This window comes from Adiantum capillus-veneris, chromosome 16 (genome assembly GCF_014529385.1).
Source record: "Adiantum capillus-veneris isolate H3 chromosome 16, ASM1452938v2, whole genome shotgun sequence".
NCBI classification, from domain to species: domain Eukaryota; kingdom Viridiplantae; phylum Streptophyta; class Polypodiopsida; order Polypodiales; family Pteridaceae; genus Adiantum; species Adiantum capillus-veneris.
The window spans coordinates 88,263,511-88,273,871 of NC_140946.1; positions in this window are offsets into that span (position 1 = coordinate 88,263,511).

Sequence of the window (10,361 nt, forward strand, 5' to 3'; positions counted from 1 at the left end):
TTTTCTCTTGCTTCGTCTTGACAAAACTACTTGGACCAAAGCAATTTTTGCAGTTTACACTCTTTAGAGTCCAAGAGTTGACTAACTCTAGCTTGAATGTGTCAAAATTGATTGAAACTTTTGAAATGATGAAAATTTAGGCCTTGAATAACCTAACCAGCAGATTAGATTGTTATCCATTTTTTCACTTGACTTGAATTCATCTCCTGTCAAGCTCCCAATTCTTTGCATGCAACCTGGTTTCTCAATATGAGCTAAGTAAGTCAGCAAATGAGATTTCCAAATTCTATCCTTGCAAGGAGCTAAAGGACTAATTTGCAACTTGAAAACTGAGTTATCATGTATTAATTTTGATTTGATGAAATGCAAACTTGACCAATGACTTTGTATTATGTTTCTCTAAAACTATACAAGCTCAAAAGTCCATAATCTTGTTTCTGGGGCTCAAAAGGAAATAATCACGATTATTTACTTTTCTTTGGTTTTTAACTTTTTAGGATTGTTTTGCTATATAGACACCTTGTAGTCTCTGGACAAGTTTCGCTGAATTTGAACAAGATTTTCCCAAATTATCAACTGTTTAGTGTTCGTAGACTCAATTTTCAAGAATCTGGCTTAAGTCTCACTTATGTGATCCAAATTTCACCAAATTTGATTTGTGGAGTCTACTTGATATGCTTGACCCTGTGGTATACCCAAATATGTAAAAATATTCAATTCTAAAGCAAATGTAAATAATCGCGATTATTTACTTTTGGCATTTTTTGCAACTTTTTGTCCAAATGTTAATACCAACTGGTTAAGCAACTCAACTTAAGCTCCCTAGCAAAATTTCACCAATTTGGATAAACCCTGCTCACATTTGTCAACAATTTTGTGTCTGCAAACTGACTTTACAATTATGGCCACAATTTTCTCTTAAGAGATCCAAATCTTACCAAATTTGATTTGTGGAGTCTACTTGATAGCTTGACCCTATGGTATGTTCAATTGTGCAAAATTTCTTAATTTTGGAGCGGATATAAATAATCGTTATTATTTACTTTTGGGATTTTTTTGCAACTTTTTGCCAATATGTTGATACCAACTTGTTAAGCAACTCAACTTAAGCTCCCTAGCCAAGTTTCACCAAGTTTGGATAATCCCTACTCAATTTGTCAACAGTTTTGTATCCGTAGACTAACTTTACAAATCTGGCCACAATTTTCACTTTAGAGATCTAAATCTTACCAAATTTCATATGAGTGCTCAATATAACATGATAAAACTAGTGGTATACTTAGTTGGTCAAAGAAGTTGAAAAATAGGACAAAAGTAAATAATCACAATTAATTACTTCTGGTAAATTTTTGCATCTTTTTGGTCAATAGAGCATATCCACGTGTTTAAAACTTCAATCTAAGCCCTTTGAGTCAAGTTTCACCAAATTTGAACAAAATTTATCAAGTCAAACTCCATTTCTCGACAATCATTACAAATTTCAATTTTTACCAAGTTTTTGCTCTGTTTTGTGATCCAAACTCTATGAGCCTTTGTAAAAGATGTTTGCAATTATGCATAGACTCTCTGGTATCAACTTTGGTCAATTTTGAGATGAAAGTAAATAATCGTGATTATTTACTTTTGGCCTAAAATGAACACTTTTTGAATTTTTTTCATTGAACAGTCTTTTTATGACCAGTTTTAAGCCTCTGAGTCAAGACTTAATTTGGTCAAAAATCTCAAGAAAAAGTAAAGAATCTGAGTTTTTGCAAACTCTTGAAAATTTACCTCAAATGCATCCTTAAGCTTACCCATTGGTTCATACAACTTTTAGAGCGTTATTTCCAGCCGGATTTAGTGGTTGACAATCTTTTGGTGTTGTTTCAAGCCGTAGACTTGAAATTCTGCAACTTCACATAAACAACTCACAATTGATTCTTTTGGAGTGAGAAATGCTTTGAGATCCCACCTCAGATTCTACTTACCCTACTCCTAGGTTCTATTGCAATGGGGTTGTGGAAAGTGTCCACAAACATTTGTTTTCTTGTTTTTTAATGGTTTTTTGAGCCTTGATCTTAAGACTTGTCTTGTCTGTCAATCATTGTCAAAATCCTAATCCAATTGTACAATCCTACAATCCAAAAAGGTACTTAGCAAGTACAATCTACTTCCAAGCTACTCTACACTACAAAAAGCTATGCGGTTTTAAAGAGAAAGTTTAACTCTATGTGAACCTAGAGGAAGTTAATGGACAACTACATAAGATGATCTTGTTGTTCCTAGTTTAGGTCTATTTGTCCCTGGCAATGGTGCCAAATGTGGGACGGGTTTCTAACCTCACTCCTATCTTATTGCAGACATAGCGAGAACCACAAACATAATTGTCAATCCATGGGATGAAGCTGACTTGACTAGTGCATAGAGGCTACAAGAGGTTGCCAATCTTTTGGAAAATAACAGACAACTCACATCAAACTCAAGCTACATTCAAATGACCGAAATCACCAAAAGCTAGTCAGTAATCAGCAAACAAATCATAACCATTATAGCATCAAACGACATCCAAATGTCATGAAACTTCTAGGTCATGTTTATAAGACCTAAGCACACATGCTTATGGTTTCAAATCTCACTTTAGGTCAAAATTGCGATTAATAACAGCAACGAGTTTTTGACCTAGTCGTTTTCGACCCAGAATGCATCCAAATGCTTAGCAATGATGCCCCAATACCTCGCCTATACTTATTTTATGATTTTCTAGCTTAAATTCCTACTTATGATGAAATTAGGTTGCGGGTCGACGACATCAAAAGCTACGGATTACCATGAAATGCTTACGTCAACGCGTCTAGAGCTCTTACCTATGGTTGCAACGCAACAGACGACACTACAATGTGACAACTGGGAAGGGAGTAGGAAGAGCGTAAAAGAGAGAAGTGAGCACCATTAGCTCACGCTGTGTTCTATTATCCAAAAAATTAATAATAAGATTCACAAAGTTGGCTTTTATACCTTAGCCAAGGTCTAAAATGTGTAATGTCCGGCTCCCAAGACCTTTGCGGCTCCACAACTTATTATATCTGCAACCTAGGTACACTAACTGACCTATTCTTTACATCTTGGAACTCCCAATGAGCCCGTAACACATAAAAAATATTACAATGGCTTGAAATAAATCAAGAATTTACAATACATAACCATTTTGGAAAATGTAAAAAATGTGTAACTCCAATCTTTACTGCTTCTTCATGTCGATCTTTGATGTGCATTCCTAAGGGTTGGCCTTTAGCAGCTTTTGTTAACTGACGTCGATTAAGTTAACACACTCACATGTATTGCCTATGGTACTAGAGCCCTGGAGGTTCCCAATGTGGGTGCTTTTCTTTGAGAAGCAAAAAGCCCCGGGCATACAAAATAAGCACACACATCAAATGATTTTGAACCAATGTGAAAGAAAGAAAAATGACATTAAAAAGACTCCCATTGAGCTTAAAGTGAAAAATTCAAGCTTTTGTTTGGAGTATTTACTCATTTTCACATGTGCTTTACATTCTCCTCATGCTTTATTGCCATATAATTTAGCTTGCTACCTCATCAACATTTTTCTTTTGCAGGCACATCCTTCCTCGAACGTCTACCTTGACATGGCTTTTTCAGGGATGACAAAGCTTCGGAAGGGGAGAGTGTTGAAGGGTGAGCATCACCAACATGCATTGCCCTTCCATTGGTGTATACACATATGTGTATACATATATATATTGTATATAAGGGTTCCTTAGTACGTTCCAAGTTGTATACATGATGATCAGGTGAGCCTAGATACTTGTAGCATGTTTATGCACCTTTTGGCTGGTCGTCCGATTTGAAAAATCCCTTTGTATATAAGTTAAATTCACAACATGTGAAAGGGAATTCTTGTGAGGGATCATTCATGAGAGTTAGAGGTGAGTGTGGAGAAGAAGAAGAGGAGCGGCAATGGACCTTGGAGACTCCATACACATTTGTAGCCATCATTGAATGCAATGCAAGCTAAGTTCTCTCTACTTGCTCTTGTCTTTCAAGTTATGTGTGCTAATGATGCATGATTAGTGCTAATATTCTCTTATCTCTCTAGTTTCCCTCTTGTTTGAGCATTTTCGTTTCACATGTGTGCTAGATTAGAGTGTGTGTGTGTGTGGATTTCATACATTACTCTAATTATACTTCCATGTACGTGTTCAATGCGTGACTATAGTGTGTATGCTTGAGGTTAGAGTGATAGTAGCACCATTGTATGCATGATTAGAGAGTGTGTGTGTGTGTAGATATGGCTCTTTCGGCTTTCCCTCTTTGCCTCTCTTGCTTTTCCCCTCTCCCTTGAGTCCTCATTCCATCACACTAGGTGCATCCATGTTCCACAAAGCCATGTTTTGATCCATCGGATTGACATTATGTCGATGGGTTGTGCACTATGCTACAAACGCCAACAGCAGGTTACCAAAAGCTATTCAAGCTCAACAATAGAAACCTGAAGCAATCAAGAGTAAGGGGGTCCTTGCTTTTGAAGCCATTAGTTGTTCAACAGGCTAGGTGGAGAATTAATTCCAAGGTCATGGAGATGCTTGGAGAGCCTTTTCACATCAATTACATATATCTTGGTAAGAAGAAAGACCTCAAGTTTCACTCTTTCAACAATCTATTCTTTGACTTGAGAAATTTGCAGAGGGTTATGATAAAATTCTATGATCTTCAACATACTGAGGTAAATGGGCAAGCCATTTTTGTCATTGAATTAGATGAGAGTGAAATTGTTAAGAGTGGAAAGATTGAGAGAGTATCAATAACCCTCATGAATAGAGCTCTTCATACCATAGAGGTGAAAAAAAACCCTAATTTTTCTAGTGTGCAGTCAAAGAAGACCATTTGGTGTTTGGGTGCTTTTGAGGTTTATAGTGAAGGGTATTCCACCACACTAGTATCCCTGCTATAATCAAAGCTCAACACACCGGGGGTGATCTGGATGTTGAGGGATTTGGTAAGTACAGGGTGTAATTGCACATGGGTGTGGGACAGTGTATGTACAATGTATCAAGGGGTGCCAATGCCAAAATCCCTTGTATCTACTACATGGGTGCAACAAAGGAACTAAATATTGCTAGCTAGAACAAAGCCCTATATAGACACTGTAAAGATCCAAACTTTCAAGCCGTTTAAGACATTTCCTTTCAAATGTCTACCTCTGCACACTGCGTGCACTTTGTAGAATCATTGAGAAGACTGTGCACATGTACATAGGGTTTGCATGGAAACAACAACCTTTATCAGCCAAAGAAACTACCATAAAAAGCATTGAGAAGGTATTTTCTGATATTGGACTTCATGGGGGGAATGTTGTGATCGAGTTAGACCCCAAAAGGTCATCTGGTGGAAATAATGTCCCTAGAAAATCTTCTATTGGTGGGATGAAGGCCAAGACATTCTTGGGATTTTATGGAAAGTTTAGTAGGGCTGCATCTAAAGTTTAGTACAACCAATGGAAGGCTATGCACAATGCTGTGAAGGACCATGGAGTTGATGGCAAAGCAAGAAATGAGAAGGCAGAAGAGTGGGAAGCCCTAGATGTAGTCTTTTCCTATTGTGATAAAAGTCATTGAGGAAAGAATGACCTATCCAACTTTAAGAAAGAGTTGAACAAATTCAAAAAATCTATGACAAGTGCTTGGAGCTCAGAGCACTTCACACACTACATGGTAATAATTATGAATTTTGATTCTTCTAATCTACTTCAATACTTGCATAAGTTGTTAAATAGATTTTTTTTTTGTGCATCACATTATCTACAATCACACTCCATGGTTTGTAAAGAAATATGGAAGCCTATCAATTTGGTCTACTCAAGGTATGGAGAAATCCCACTATCACGCAAGAACCAAGTTTTTCAAACACACTAGACATGGTGGAGGAGCTCAAAAATCTAATAGCTTGTTTGAAGTATTCTAGTGGTTTTACAAATAAGTGTGGCACAAAACAAGATCAGAAGAGACCAAAAAGTTATTAGAAAATTTTGATATTGTTGCAGCTATACCAAGGAGTACACAAAAAAAAGCATGCGTATAGTAGATCGTCTGCAAGTGAAAGGTTTCTACAATGGCTTTCCACTAAAGAGAGGCAAAAAAGTAAATGGGGCCCATAATATAAGGATCAGTTCTAAGTGCTTGAGCCAACATCAGGATTTTCATTTTTCCCCCTCCACTTCAAGTACTCTTGCTTCTTGTAACCCTACAACTTCTTCAAGTAACCAAACAAGGCAAGGATATAACTGGCCATTGTGCCAAAGTATGCACTTCTTGAGCCCATAAATCTTGAAGCAAGTCCAAAAACTTTAATGGCTTCTTGTTTGTTGTCAATAAGTATGATTTCTTCCACTCCAACTCTTATTGGATGTGAACCTACCACCCTTGATATAGCCACTAGTGCAAGTATGGGGAGAGTGGGTGAATGGGAAAGATTCCTATGGTAGACAGCTACTGTCTCCTTGTTGAGCTTGCCAATGTAATGGCCCAAATTCTAACCCCTCTTAATATCCAAAGTCCTGGAGCCCTTCCCTCTCCCTAAAAACTTGTCAAGATCTACAACATCAATCTGTGCAAAAAAACATATCAAATTAGTTAATAGAAATGAAGTTTCAATGAAGTATCAATATTCATCATCTTCAAAAATTTCCTCTATCCAAAGGTCAATGGAAAATCTTGGTTTATTTTATGTGCTCTCCCTTGAAACTTCTTTGCCCATCTGTTCAATCTTCAATCTTTTCTCAATTTGTTGGAACTCCTCATCTGTGGGAATCCCTTGCTCTTCATAGCTTTGAACAATATCTAGTACATGCTCCCCAACATGGGACTGATCAATAAAATTCTTAGATTTTGTATTAAGTATAATGATAATAGGCATGGTGTACTGTGGTCCAAAAAGTCTTTATCATGATAAGCCCACTCTGACAAAATAGCAAGGCAGTAGTCCTCTCTTAGATCAAAGAGGTCTTGTACATCATGTAGTAGCAGCAAATAATTCTTATTGTTATCTTGTAGGTGGGCATGGTTGATGTGCAGAGCAAGGGATTAAGCTCTTCCTTTGGAATGTGGATGGGTTCCTCCATCTTGGTGAGATTCCTTTCCTTGAACTCTACGACATCCATATCTTTGCTTTCAAGCCTCTCCATTTCCTCTTTGAAATTTTCAGGTGTCTCCTCTACATCTTGAACATTCACAGCTATTGTATTTTGCAAAGATCTCTCTTTCCTATGATGGAATAAGAGTCAAAAAGAGCAAAAAGGCAATATGTTCAACCACAAGCTTGCATCCATGAATTCCATGCCACTAACATGGGTTTAGGACCTTCTTCCAATCATCTTGGAGTATTGACACTGACAGGGGTTTAAGACCTTCCAATCATCTTGGAGTAATGCCAAATTTTTTGAGGATGTGCTTGGTGTTAAGTTTCCTGATTTAAAAATATCATTGAAGTCCACAGAGTTGTCAATCTTGTGCTCACTGGTAAGGTAAAAAAAAACCTTTCGATAGTCAAGAATATCATTTTTGAAGCCTCACTAAAAACCTTCCACATCAAAAGGCACATTGAACATTTCTTTCACATAGGAAAACTTGGACAATTGCTTCACTTGGTATAGAAAGTCCATCAACCTATCATCATATGTTTCTTCAACTTCTTCAATATCAAGACCCTCCAAACTTTTCCTTGAAGCCTTTTTTGCAGAAGGAGAAAAAAACATTAAAATATAACATAATTGGAAAACAGGTTGACAATATTGAGTCGCACAATACCATGATCATATGGCATCTCTGTTCGAAAATAGAGTACTCGAAAGTGTGTCCGCTTGCTCTGTTTTTGCATAGAGGCGACACAACGTGTTTTGTAGCTATATCTTTGATATACACCATATCTTCTCCTCTCTATGCAAAAATAGAGCACTCGGACGTATGTTTGTGTGCTCTATTTTTGCATAGAGGCAACACAACACCTTGGACATTTCATATATAATGTCTTCAACTAAAAACATTTCATATGTCTTGTAGTATCGCTTCTATGAAAAAAGTAGAGCACTCGGACAGACGTCCGGGTGCCCTAATTCTTCTTAGAGATAAAATAACATTTTGATCTACATATATTTTGTCTATACGGTGTCATGTCACCTTTATGAAAAATGAGAGTACCTGGATAGTCGTCCGAGTACTCTATTTTTGCATAGGAACAACATGAAGATGAAAACATATTTTTTTTTAAAAAATTCTTATCTAAAATACATACTATTGTTCTTCCTTAGGAACATATTGAGACCTTAAGCGTTGAAATCCAACTCTTTGGCTTTAAAATCAAGTGAAAGTTCCTCTCAAAATGCCAAGGGTTGATCCAAAGCAATTATATACGATAGGTGAGCTATAAATAGTATGCCAATCATACATTTCAAGACACGTGCCCAACTATCATAGACATGAAAAACGATCATATTTAAGCATACAAAAACGTGTATCTAAGCATCAAAAAACGTGTAAATTCAAATTAAACCTAGATATTTGTGCACAACTATACATAGAGGTACTTGCACTCAAAGTAGATTTTTTTGCAAAAAGAAATTCATTAGCTCCAACCATTCAATTCGCGATGGTGATTCAAGGTGTCGGGACTGTGAAGGAAGTGGATTTCAACCAAATCCCCTTCTTTTTTCCAAAACTCTTAATTATTTTGCTATCGAGGTAATCTCTTGCAATGTCATTGGTTTTTTCCTTATTTTGTCAAATAATTTTCTGTGTTTTGTGTTGTCTACCATGTGCTACTTATTGGTCTACCATGTTGTGTCATCCCTTTGTGAAAACTGTATACCTAGATAGAGGTCCATCTACACAGTTTTCACATAGAGACGACATAAACATAATATTTGAGTGTGTACTTTGGCATGATAGACCGACCTTAATTATTTGAACCAACAAACTACTTATGGTAATCCTTTCTAAAAGGTGTCGTCCTTGTGCGCAAACAGTGTATTCGGCGGCCAGCTACATATTTTTGCACAAGGATGACACAACGATTGGTATGTGTGTGGAGTGTGACTTCTTTTCAAGATATTTGATATAGTGTGTGTAAACTAATATTAGGTACAACGCTATGTAATTTACATAATATAACCAACAAACTAGTTTTAGTTTATCTTTTTTGATGATGTCGTCCTTGTGCAAAAATAGTGTAGGCAAACATCTATCTAGCTACACTGTTTTTGCACAAGGATGACACAACTCTTAGAGTGACTCCTTTGAGATTCATATAGAGTGATTCCTTTAAGCTTAATATAGAGATGTGATATAGTGGAATGAAACAAGGTAACTCTATTTAATTTAGTAGACCAACCTTAATTCATTGAACCAACAAATTAGTTTTAGTTAGCTTATTTTGATGGTGTCATCCCTATGTGAAAATAGTGTAGTCATGTATATACCTCTTGAGTAAGCTTAGGTGGAAAACATAAAGTACCTTGATATGTGGTGGTAATCATAAAGTCTGTAAGCTTGATCATTGATCTCTCTATGATGACAATTGGTCCACAATATCTGGCACTAAGCTTCTTGCATTTACCCATTGATAAAGAGATTCGTTTGGGTGTCATGCATTTTTTATGTCCTGATGTATGGGGTCCGTCTGCAATTGCATTTTATCCAACGTATCTTTGGATGCTTGAAGCCTTATGAGAGGGTCTACCCATTTTAATGGAGTAAGATACTCTTGTCCATATAATTCTTGAAAAAGAGACATTCGGATTGAAATTTGGAATGAAAATTTATACGCCAATTCAACCAAATACAAATATCTAGTCCACTTACTTTGCTCATGCATACAATAAGCTTGTAACATATCTTCAATGATTTGATTGGTTCTCTCTTTTGCCCATCGGTTTGAGGATGATCAGCAATACTAAAGGCTAGTTGGGTTCCTGTGGTTGAGAATAAAGCTTTAAAAAAAAATTTAAATGAACTTTTCATCAAGACCAAAATTATATGGCGAGGTAAACCATGATACATAAAAACACCTTGCATGAAGACTTGAGCTACCAAAAATGTTGTCTTGATGGAAAACAAAATGAGTCATTTTTGTAAGCATATCAACAACCACAAAAATAGAATCATATCCCAAATATGTAGGAAGTCCTCTAATGAAATCCATGGATATGCATTCCCATTTCATTTGTGGTGTATCAATTGGATGAAGCTTACCAGGGTATCAAATTCGCTCAGCCTTAATATGTCATAGTAACTAATATTGAATTCTCCTAAATGATTTTTTCATGTTAAACTGATCATTTAATATGGGGAAGTGCCAGGGGAGAAAAAGCT